At 38.9% G+C, this 12,610-nt stretch overlaps 1 long non-coding RNA gene across 1 annotated transcript; it reads right to left on the bottom strand.

Annotated features, from left to right (window-relative positions):
* Nucleotides 1-263: 263 nt before the first annotated feature.
* LOC121110198 lies at nt 264-9,882 on the bottom strand. Its single transcript, XR_005858203.2, has 3 exons — nt 9,632-9,882; nt 7,122-7,196; nt 264-2,909 (listed from the first exon to the last, which is right to left on the bottom strand). It is a non-coding gene; the product is annotated as an uncharacterized LOC121110198 (long non-coding RNA).
* Nucleotides 9,883-12,610: the final 2,728 nt, after the last annotated feature.

The following is a 12,610-nucleotide window of genomic DNA, read 5'->3' as shown; positions in this document are numbered from 1 at the left end:
TTTTTGCAAGGCACCAATGATAGAAAAAAATGTTTGTTTTTTTTTTTTAAGCTGCAGTTAGCAAGATAGCATATACTGAAACTCTTCCTTTTTATTATTGCTTTTGATGCACACAAATCCTTTAAGAGGAATTTTAGCATTTGTTCTGTTATTGCATGTCCCCTCTTCCCTTCAGTTGAATTATTCATGCTTTGTTGTCATAGCAATCCTTTCTTTCTCTGAAATGTTTAATAACTAGTCTTGACTCCAAACTAGACAATGAATCAAGTTGTAACAAAAGCTTTATTAACTAATGTGCTTTGAGGCAGATACATTGTTTGTCTCCCACCTACACTTGCCTTTAGCTTGTTGTCAGTGCAATCTGATGATATTAATAATGACAGCAAAGATGCCTGTTAGAAACTCCCTCTACACAATCTACCTTCTTAAACAGTGTCCATATCTTTTGCAGACTAATGAACCCCACCAATGCAGAGTAATTAACTTCTACTTTTCTCTTAATCTGACTCCTTTCAAAACAGAAGTAGAGAGCCACTGCTTTCTGTGGAGGACTCTTCTGGGGCAGATGTGGAACTGGGGATCAGGAGACATTAAAAATCCCCCAGAAGAATCACAACTTAATAGGAAAAGAGTGACAGAGGTATTTTTCACTACTTTAAACATGCATTCAAATTATTCATTTGTTTAACAGTGTCCACTCTACATGGGAAGTACATACTGATCTAGTTTGTCTATTTGCTCCAACCACTATTGCAAGCAACATGTCCAATATTTAGAGTTGAGAACTGTTTTACAGCTCACTGTAGCCCTTCCACCTATGATGCACCTGAGGAGGAAAAATCTGAAGGCAAGAAAGCATATAGGGAGTATGCAGACTTGAACTTTTCCTGCAATTTCTACAACATCTTTGGGCAATATAGTCAGAGATGATAAACATTCCCTTTAATTTTGGCACTTTCTAGCAGAAAGATACCTCCTTCTTTGGCAATGGTAGCACCTTGTGCAATTAAAGACCTGAAGCTACACTACTGATGACATTTTCCCTTACTTCAGTTAATGCTGGAGAGCAGCATGCGTGATCACTGTGGGCACAGCACTGTTCTCCTGTAAGCTCTAATGCTTCCCAGCTTCTGAGTATAGATCCACTCCAACCCAATCAATCTGTTTCATTTCCTGCACACTCTTTTTTTTTTTTTTTCCTGATTTTACAGTTTATGGGAGCTCTGGACTTTCGTGACCTAAAGCTGAGAAAGCACCATCCACAAGAAGAGAAGAGCAACTCTGTTCTTTTCAGTTCAGTTTTGTGCAAGCAACTACATAGTCTACCGACACTCATTTTGTAGTTTCACATACATCCTGTACTGCTTTCTCCTTGGCAGAAACTGAGCACTGTTGTTTTTCAGCAGATGATAAGTTGTACCACAGCCAGAGTTGTAAGTGATCTATATGTTGCGTTATACAGCTGTATTCTCCTGTAGGGTTCTGAATGAACACTGAAGGGCTCAGCTCACAATGCTAATATCAGCCAAAATCTACCTATTAATCAATGGAAGCCTTGTTCTAAAACTTCAGAGTTTGACCTGTAAGTGGTAAATCAGCTGATACAACAATCTGTAGTAAACTGCCCTTCTGCATGAGAGGCCTGACAGAAATGCAAATCACTGCAGTTTTTTATATTGGTTCTAATTCAAAAATAGCAGTCCATTTTCTTGGAAGAGAGTTTATGGGAACAACAAAGGCTTGCATCTTAAGACACCAGCTGCCTTCAAGCCCAAGTAGAGCATTTGGGATGAATGCTTTATTTTTGCCCAGCCTGCAGTGATGACAAAAATCAACATCCTAGGCCAAGTCCACACAACAAAATGTTACTTCCTGGGAGGAATACAAAACCATTTGTGTTCCCCAGGAGTTCTGCTATGTTGGCTAAACTCCCACTAGACAAAAGATGTCATTCGGGGAAGTGATGCCAGGAGACAACAGATGACCTGCTTTTGATTCATTTCTACTAAAGGAAGAACTGCTGTGGAGACCAATTCTTACTGTTGAAAGATGGGCATGGGTGCACAGCACTTCTTCAATTTCACCCCCACTAAGAAGCATTTTTTGGATTGTCATAATTTATTTAAGTACTTTTCCATGTATTTTGTTCATTCTGCCTGTAGTTTTTGCATTATCTACGCCCAAAATATTCCCTTCAATCAGGGAAGTTCAGAAAAGCTCCTTCTGAGCAGTCTTTGCACCTTTAATGCTTTTCATTTGCTTTTCTATCCACATGGGCAATGGTATATCCAGCATCATTTATTCATCCTCAGTTTGGTGTATGTATTTGATCTAACACATGCTTCATCTATTCAATGCCCTATTGAAAAGGTCCACAGAGTCCTTCTGAGGCTTCAGAGATGCATATTGAAACAAAAGCAGAATTTGCATGACGGGAATTGAGAACGGCTTGTGACACCCAATGTTCATTTTACCTATGCAAAAAACTGATTTATATTAATATTTTTTTAATAAATCATCATTTACTATTGTAAATCTATTTTATTTCATAAATGTGTAATGAATAATCTCTAGCTTAGACTTTTTATAAGACATTAAAATAAAAACAGGTAACTTAAAAGAAAAACAATATTTAAAAATATTTTCCCTGGCTCAGATAAAAGTAAGAGAAAGGTCCAGAAATTTAACCAAAATATCTGGATGATTTAATAGGTACTTCAGGATTTTGAAGCAATCATTTTCCATGCATAATGAATAATACAGTACGCAATATGTGGCTGTGCATCAATTTGAATGAAAATCATGTTGTTTTTTAGATTGCATAAAAAATACAGACCTTGTCCAGCAAAATGTACCAGCTTGTAAATCCCTTGGATAAATTCAACTAGTCTCACTGAATCATTCATCATCTGAAAAAAGGACATGATTAAGTGGTTAAGTCCTGCTGGTCAAGACTTACATGGAGAACTATTCTCCTGGAGTTCTATCCCAATTCCCTAAGGTTTTTGTTTTTTCTTTTTTTTTTTTTTTAAATTCTTGGTCTTCTTTCATTCATTTTTTTTTCTTATTTTCCCCTCTTAGGATTGATTTTTTTCCCTCTCATCACATACTGAATAAAGTGCCAAAACAGTCTTACAACTCAGTGCTAGCTCCCACAACCCAGCATACCAACACTGCAATAGCTTAGTACACTGCTTGGCTCTGAGATGTTTGTGATCCAGTGAGTTAAAAGAAAATTTATCATTTTTGGAACTCAAGTGCCCTGTTGCTTCCGTGGACAAGGCAGTATCTTGTAGGATCACTACTATGAGAAAGGGCTACAAGTAATCTCCTTTGCAGTGTGTCAGATGCAATTCATCAATACCTTGGGCCTTGTTAATCCTCCCAGACAGCTCCAAAGCTGTAGGATTGAGCTGAAAGCTGATGTCTGGAAACAAAACAGTCAATAGTCTCATCTCTTTCTTTTGCTACCAATCTGGATATCAGCATAGGTCTACAGTGGGAAACAGCCTTCAGTGGTTTGAAACGCTCTTAACTCTCACCACATGCTTCAAAATCTCTCTTATCCCATTTCTGTTTCCAGGAAACTAACAAAGAAAGAAAGAAACAAAAAATTCCCTAAAAACTATTCTAGAGCTGCTAGCCTCCTAAATGAAGTACAGCAACAAAGTACATTTGTGTGAGAAATGTGTGATCTATGAGTAAAGCATACGCAATTCTATTCTTTCCATCCATTTATTCTGTCCATGATCAATATCGAAACCTTACTGCAAAAGCCAATGGAGCCCAATGGCTGTGACCTCAGCATCTTTGCTGTGCTGTAGCTCTGGGGTGCAGCTTCTCATGTGTAGCACTGCATTCTCCTTTTTTTCCCCCAGGTACCTGGAGGTGCCTAATGAAGCATCACTCAGAGCTGCAATTTTTGAGGTCCAGTTCTCCTTAATAGCACAACAATGGCTCTCCAGAGCTTATATTCAGGAAACAGTGTTGTCCTTTCAAGCTGCATTCACTATTTCTCTCCATTATCATCTCAGACACATAGCTTTCAGTTAAAAGCTCCTAAAGACTTCCTAACTAAGAGACAGCTTACTTCAAGGCCTTAAAAACTCCTTCAAAGTCTTGTAAAAGAAATACGAACAAAAGTTCCACAGACTTTGTGTCAGGTGCCTCTGTTTTTCAGAAAGCTGCATTTCAGCAAAACAGATTTATACTTTCCCAGCTTGGAGTGGAGAGCCCCTTATCTATGGAACATGCTGCTGAAAGACACTGTTGCTTTCAGAAACTAGTGTGACTGGTTCGAAATGGAAATCCTGTACAATGTTTTTTCATGACCTTTTCTCAAATAGACTCCTTATTTCATATAGGAAAACCGTACTACTCTTTTTAGGAGAGAGAGGAAAGTAGGAACAACTTGATTCTGTTGCCATTCCACAACTATGTCTGACATGCTTTAAAAGTACCATCTCTCTGGAAGAGCCAGAATGCAGCCTGCAAATTCTGTGTGGCCAATTATCAGCATTAGTGACTATAAGCCGTAAAGCAATGCATTCCCATGGGAAACTGAAGACGCAACTGCAGAAAGATGGTGTCACCACTGGTTATATTGTTAAAGGGCTGTGGGCTGCGGAGGTCAGCTCCCCTACACTTCTGGAAGACTCACAAGCACGTTTAAGCCTTGGAAGACATTGCCAGCTGCAGCCTAGAGCAGCAGAAGACAGCAGGAATGCCAAGCTGATGCTGACCAAATGCACTTGGCCCAGGGCAGCTGAGCTCTGCAGCTGGGATGACTGCTCGGTCCCATCTACATACCTATCCCTCCCACAAACTGTGTAAACTTTCTTCCTATTTCCAGTAAAGGGAAAGGCTGCAAGCAGAAATGTACTCATAAACATAAGCTTCAGTCCTCAAGCTCTCTCCTGAACTGACTGTTCTTATGGCTTCTGCCTGCAGGTTATCTCCTGTCCCTTCTCTCTCTCTCCGGCCTCAGAGAAAAGCTCAGTATTTTATACCTCTGAGTTAATGAGCCAGTCAGCCTGACCTGACTGTCAGGATGAATCAGTAGGCTGTTTCTACACCTCTATGCCTTACCCACACTCTTTCCCAGGGATGTAGTGTCATTTAATAGAACTTTTTTTTTTTTTTTTTTTTCTGTATTAATCCAGTGGCAATTATAACATAACTTAGAAGCATGAGGTGATCATTAACATTATTTACTTCGGGTGGGTCTCACAATCCAGCTGCATTCTAGGTTTTTGTAATCATCTGGATCAACATCTGGCTAGACAATGTTTGCTGGTGGCTACTGGTTAGTGGGTAGCCATTTCCGCCCCTTTGCTTAACTCTGTAAAGTGCATCCTGCAGTGGAAGCTCATGTTGAAACCAGATTCTTAAGTTAAATTTAATATACTTTTGCTAGTAAACCTACATAAAATTAAAACTTAAACACCAACAATTCACAGCTACGCCTACATTCATTATAATTCATGAAATTATTTGTTTTACATAAAATTAATAACCCCATAATATGTGTTAAATGCCAAAGGCAAATCACTGAGTCAGGTAATTCAGAACTTAGGGAGTCCTAAATCTAAACCTGCAAATGTACCGAACTAGTTAATAAGCTACAGCCTTTTCTGCAACTTCAAGAACGGTATTTTCTGCATTTCTGTTTGCTTAGTGACTTAAATTCAATGACTAATTTATTCATAGCTGAGAAATTTTTGGCTGCTGAAAAACTGGATAGCTTATTATCCCCTTCCAATCCATAAATATAAATGAGGTGTAACAGGATGAGATCTGCTAGTTCTAAAATCATGACAGACATGATGATCAGAAACTATTAGTACAATCTGTTACTGATGGACAATACTTCCTTTGTTTAATGAAACAATTAGTTGCAAAACCCATTTCAATAAAAGGATGTTTTCCCTAAGTAACCAGCTACTTAAGGTGGTTTAATTTAACTGAAACAAACAACTTTACAATGTTGGGCTTGTGCTTTTAATTGAGTTGCAGATTCCATCCAACTGCATCTTGACAAGAGACGCAAACAAGAAGATAATCATAGTAGGGTAACCAGTAAATGTACTGTTCATCAAATTTCTAAATTACTTGTTAGTCAGAAAGAGACTAAAGTTATATCCGTCTATATAATGGCTAAATGCATGAATATAGATATAATTTATTCACCTGCTGGACAAAAGGAAGTACCACATTTAGCACAAAGATTGTATTTAGGTGAAAATCAATATATTCCTGTGGTTACTAATTAGGAAAGTCCAGCATACTTTTAGGAAAGAAACTAATAAGTTAGAATGCAAAACAAGATTAATATTTATTATTTAAAACTGTTTCCTCTTTGCTGATTTAAATGATGATTAAAATTGGTAATAGCAATTAATCTACCCTAATCAGCTCCTGCTTTTGTTTAGAAATACAGCTGAAATTGTTTTTCTGTGGCAGAATATATCACATATGAAAAGAAAATCACTTCTATGTCACCATTTATCTATGTGGTAATTTCTTGAGCACAAAGAACCCTTTTACTGCTCTGAGGAAATTCTGCAGAATGGAAGTTAGTGGGTAAGCATCTCCAAAAAGTGGAACCCATCCAACATGACATCATTCTGCTGTAGACTTCTAGCTTAATTTTAAGCCAGCTTTAAGATCATTTACATGTATGTAATTTCTTAATTACCACTGAGCGCACTTTTTATAACGTTGGCTTAATATCCAGTAATATTATTCACATTTCTTACATCAGAACGGATGCTTACAAATACTGTAGCATATGGAAAGCTGCCAATTTCACTTGAGCCACTGAATTGTTCTTCCTGTCATTCAAGTTTTTGAGCACACGTTCACAAAATAGAAGGATTCTAAAGGAACAAATGATAGCAATTTGCATAGCAATTTTTGAAAGACAAATTTCTCAGTTTCAGGTATCCCAAGTCACCTCTATATGGGAACCTCTTCAGCACTCCTTCCACTGTTTCCTCTTGCAAAGTGAAAGATAGCCACAATCCTGTCCTTTAAGGGCTGAAGTGACAACCCTAAAGACCGATAGCCACCTGTAAATCCATCTAATAAGAATAAAAGGATTAACAGAAATGCAAACTTACCTTCACAGCCTTGCCAAGAGGCAACTTGTATGGGATGACAGCCCTATTCATGTTTCAGCTTCCTTCCTCAGGGCACTGAATGGCAGGGTTAAATACAATGCCTTAGAAGACGGGGAGGCAGCGCTCATACAAAATACATGTAACAGCAAATGCAGTATATGATAAATAAAAATTCAGCATGCTCCACGTGGTTGAAATAAAACTTATTGGCATGTTAACAACTACGGTCCTTTTGTGCAAGTAGAAGAGGACATGTTAAACAGGGAATGTACATGTGCAACATGCATAGAGCCACATCTTGCCAGCCCATTTACCTTACCATTTCCCTGGCACAGCATGATAGCTGCAGGGAGTACAGTGCCAGAAAGCAGATCTTTGCTACGGGCGACACCTTACTTTTCCATCTGAAAAGTAAGATCATTTCCAGGAAATGATCAGGAGGGTCTTGAGTTGACCATCCATTAAGGAGCAGCTAGTAGACATCACTGAGGGAAAATGAGAGTCATGAGTTTTCTTTTCTTCAACTTCTCCATCAATTGCATCCGTTCTCATTCTTTGTAGAGACGCATCTCATAAATTGTAGGAGGCAGCTGACCTCCAATATGGACTCAAATGCAATTCAGTGAAGCAAAATGGAGAGAATAACACCCTGGCTATTTAAAGGCTAGGGACAAATTATTAACATTTAAATAATCTTGCCCTCTAGGGCACAGGCAACTACACTCCAAAGCCAAACAAACAAGAGGCTGCTCCACAATTTGAGGAAAAGAGTAGTACATGATCTCTGCATATCTGTGCTGGTGATATTTAATTCTTAGAGTTAAAGATAGAGACAATTTTGTCCACATAAACTTACTGCTCAGTCTGGGTTGTAAATTAAGAGGCAGCCCCAAGTGTCCTTTACAAAGCTATTCAGACGGGCCTAATAAAAACATTAATGGCTTTTGCTGTGATCTATCTGTCTCAGTAGGGAAGAAATAGAAATGTTACTGAATATAAAGGGTTTGATGTGATGTGGTACCGTGTGAGTCACACAGTACGTAAGAAAACGTTCGGGACATGATATCTTTTATGCAAACTACTTCACCTCTAGGAAATTCTGCTTTCATTGTTTGCATCCTCTATCTTCTTATACTTGGTCTTAAATTTAACAGAAATATGAATGAAAACTAGATCATTCTTCCCATAGGATATTCCAGTACCTCTGTTTCTGATTTGTGTGTAAATGCCTGAGGGGACAGGAAGGGATTAAGAAGAGGAAGACAGACTCTTCTTGGCCATGCCCAGTAAGTGACAGGAAGTAACTGGTACAAACTTACATACTGGAAATTCTACTTGAACATAAGCAGTAAAAAATTACTGTGAGAGTGGTCAAACACTGGCACAGGCTGATCAGAGAAGTTGTATAGTTTCCATTCTTAGAGATATTGAAAAATATGAAATCTAACTGACTGTGACCCTGCATGATCTGCTCAGAAGCTGGCTTCAGGCCACAGATTTCCAAAGGTCCCTTCCTCACCTATTCCATGATTTCAAGGTTCCAGGAAGGTTCTAAGGTAACGTGGCAGAACAGATCACTTAAGATTCAAAATAAAAATAATCATGCCAGTATTCTTATATAGATGCATTTTAGCTCATTGAATCTAAAAGATATGTTTATTTTCAGATAGACTCAGCATTGAACTACATCTGCTTCCTTTATCTATAATTATCCCTGAGGTAAAATAATCACCATTGTTACCTTTCATGGCCAGCCTATCATTTACTTTGATGTCACTTGTCCTATAAACATGGGCACAGCTGAATAGCAGGGGAAAGGTACAAGTGAGAAAATATCCAGACTGCAATTTCAAGATCTTGGCAAAATTTTCTGTGACTCAGAAGTGAAAATTTTGGTCTGCGTCAAGAAACCAAAATATTGCAGTTCATTGTACAAGATGACCAAAACTAAATAATTTAAATTTTCTCGATAGAAAAAACAAACAAACAAACAAACAAAAAAAAACCCTACATCCACAACATAGTTTTGCAAGGAAGCATGATTCTTTTTCCTTTAGCTTGTAGAAACTGAACTTTCCACAAGAAAAAGAAAAAAGGAAAAAAAAAATATATCAAAACAAGGCTACCAATAATCATTCATTCAACAAAGTATAACAGGAAACTCTATTGTGCTTTACAGTCACCTTTGAAATCTTACTGCCTACTCTACATAGGAAAAGGGGCCTCTCCAAATTTGGTAACTCCCCCAGAGTCCTGGGGAGAAAAATAGTGGAGGAGGAAAGAGTCAGTACTGCAGTTCTACTGTCATACGAGGGTCTGGTTACTCTTTTATGTGGTAGAAGTTAAGAGCTAATAATGTACTATCCCATTTGGCAGCCTGAATGAAAAATATCTGTTCACGTACATGCTGACAAAAAAATCTAAGGATCAGTGGAGGATACACTTGCCTGTGAAAAATGACAACTCAAAAAGCTCCACAGCAAGATAAGCCATCGCAGCCCTGCTCCTACCTCTGCTGTTTCACAGGACGCTGCTTCATCTTCTTGCTTCAACAGTGACAGAAGCCTACCCAGCTGAAAACCAGTCCTGCAAAACAAAGAGATGATTTTTCAAGCTGATCCATTTCCTGAATAGCAACTTCCCATTCACAAGGAAGTCAGCAGGACCACACGGCAAAGTTAAGCGAGGAGCAATGACAGCTTCAATAAGATCAACTTCAGTGGCCACCAAGCAGGTTTCAGGCTCACAAGGTCATGCACGTGTGTGTAAGGGAGACCTTTATCTTTTTAAAGCAGAGGGCTGTTAATTAACTGGGCAAGCACTGGTGTTTGCTCTAACAGAGAGAGCTGGCACCTCTCAGGAAGTGAAATGATGTTTAGTTCAGCCAAGGGAGAAATTATGGAGAGGAAGATTAAACCTGTATGTACCTCCTGGAGGACTTCAGAAAGAAGATGGACTATAAAAGCTAGCATGCTCCAATGGGTTCCTTTTCCAGCAAGCAGCATGAGGTGCTAAATGCACACAAGTACAGGATCCCTAAGGAGGAATACACCAGGAAAAACTGCAGTGGTTTGGCTACACAGGAGAACAGACCCTTCTGACTGGATCACATTGTTCCTCTTCCCTTTTAGAACTGTGATATTTACACTGGGTTTGTACATTTTTTCTTTCATCTTGTTCGAGTCGTGCATGATCCCAGGGCTCCCACACAGCTCCTCACCAAAAGGCGTGGCCAAGACACAAACCACGGTACAGAATGCCCACATTAACATCCCTGCCCCCAGCGTGATCCCTGGGAGTAAGCAGAGAAGAACTAAGAAGCTGCTGCTTTGGCCCTGGTGGCACAGTGTTTGATTGCAGGCATTTTTCACCTTCTTGTTGCATGTTCCCTTTTTCAAATGGCAGACTCCCATATCCTCTGTATTCATATAGTATGCACTTTTTTTGAAGGGTAAAAAAAATCTCAAAGTACCTTAGGGAGACAAAAAATACTCAGCAGTTGATCCGTTGTGACATTTATGTACACAAGTAAAGATCAGTTGCCATATATTAAATGTAATATACATTGTAGATATATTTTATTCCCCTGCTGTTTTTGAGGAATGAAAGTGCTTTTGAGGACAGGTGCGAGAAATGAAAAATGCTTGGATTACGCAGGGAAAGATGCTTCTGAATAATGTTAAATTTTTAATAACTTGCAAGTTGTATCATCAGCAGAACAGCAGTAGACATGAGAAAGTAGAAGAACAGCATGGAAATCTCTCCACACATCTCTCTCCTGTTAACTTTCATTTTTTCCCTCACCAATCTTCTTGAAGGATGCTGCTGACTTCAAGTCTTCCACTGTTGTGAGTCATATTGTGCTGATCACCTGCCTGCACCCAGGAGATCTTGAGGGAAGAGGCGTATGCATATTGGGAATAAGAGCTGTTGGAAGGGAAAAACCATCCTCTCTCACAATTATTTTTTTCCCCCAGCAAAGCAAGCAGAAGCAGTGGTGATTTCTCTCTGGCAAAGCTAACTGATCCAAAACACACCTCCCTTTTTCACTTAATAATAATAATAGAAATCAGCATTGGTCTGTTTCCCAGTAGAAATTAAATTAAATACAGTTTTAGGTATTGACTCTTCTTGTATAAACAACTGCTACAGTTACTTTCTCTCATCTTGTTAGTCTGAAGAGGAAAAAAAAACAAGCACCTAGTATAAACTACTGATAGAGGAAATCTGCACAATGGAAGATGCAATATTCAGCTCACACAGCTGGAGTTCACTTGACTGGTTCTGTACTGAAGATCTGAGTAAGCTGGTAATTGTTTAAAGACATCTACTTGCTCAGCTGGTCAATTATTCACAGGTACAGTGGAGAAGGAAAACAGCTTCGGTTAGTGTGAAATGGGCATCTACATCTATAAGTGACTTACTGTGAGATCTTTAGCCATTGCTTCCCTTCTCTGTGCCTAGGGTTTTCCTAGCACTCGCAGCTTTTTGCTCACCTGGGTTCACTTGCACTGAGCAACTTCCTCTTGCTGTGAAATGTGGAGCATGATAGACCCTTGATCTAAGTCAAGGCCTCGAAGTGCTGCTGTTCACAATTAACTAACAGCTGCTCCTTGTTCCCTGATGTAAGATGCAACATCATCCCATCCTTCCCTCAAAGGAACGGTGTTGAGCTGGAGCTGAAGGCAATTAACCAGTCCCTGACTTTGCCATAGCACTTCTGCACAACACTGACTTCCCACCAAAGATCTAGCCAAGAGCATCTCAGCCTCTTTAGGCAGTCAGGAACTCTTTAAAGACAAGAGCAAAAACCATAATCTGTCTTTCACCTCATGTCCCAGTCCATTCAAAAGATAGACACTGTTGTGTCATCGTGCTTAATGAGGCTTTTGTAAGTTCATCAGTGTTACAGTGTTTATCTTCTGCAGTGATGACAACGAAAGGTTTAGAGGCTAGTGGAAGTAAAGTTTGTCAAAATACCAGTCTAAATGTTTTTGAAGACCTGTTTTGACATGCTAAAATCCCTATTTATTCACAACAATAATTTATTGCAGTCTTACACCTCTGCAGGAGGTGCTGTCATATTGATAGGACTTAAATCTCACATGCCTTATATTTGTTTGAAGGGTTTGCAAAGCTCTTTATCTGTTTTATTTATTATTTAGGGAATGCTGTAAGCATTAAAGATGCTTTATAAAATACAGTAGAAGACAAGGTCTCTGGCACTCAAAGTCCTGTGATCTACTTCAAATACAACGTATAGAGCATCAGTTTAGATGCAAATATGTGTAAAGGTGTCAGTTATGTGGGAAAAACAATGTACAGGTTTCCATTAAAAAGCAAAAAAGACCAAAATTCTTGAAAGAATTTCACTGATCTTTTCCCTTTGAAAATCATACAGTGATATGTACTGACAATTCAAGTTATAAGGTAGAGCACTAATGAAAGCTGCCAGCATGGAACATTTGTGCAACTTTAAACTAACAAGC

This window comes from Gallus gallus, chromosome 3 (assembly GCF_016699485.2).
Source record: "Gallus gallus isolate bGalGal1 chromosome 3, bGalGal1.mat.broiler.GRCg7b, whole genome shotgun sequence".
Classification (NCBI taxonomy): domain Eukaryota; kingdom Metazoa; phylum Chordata; class Aves; order Galliformes; family Phasianidae; genus Gallus; species Gallus gallus.
The sequence above is the reverse complement of the archived record's forward strand: the minus strand, read 5'-3'. Positions and strand labels throughout refer to the sequence as shown.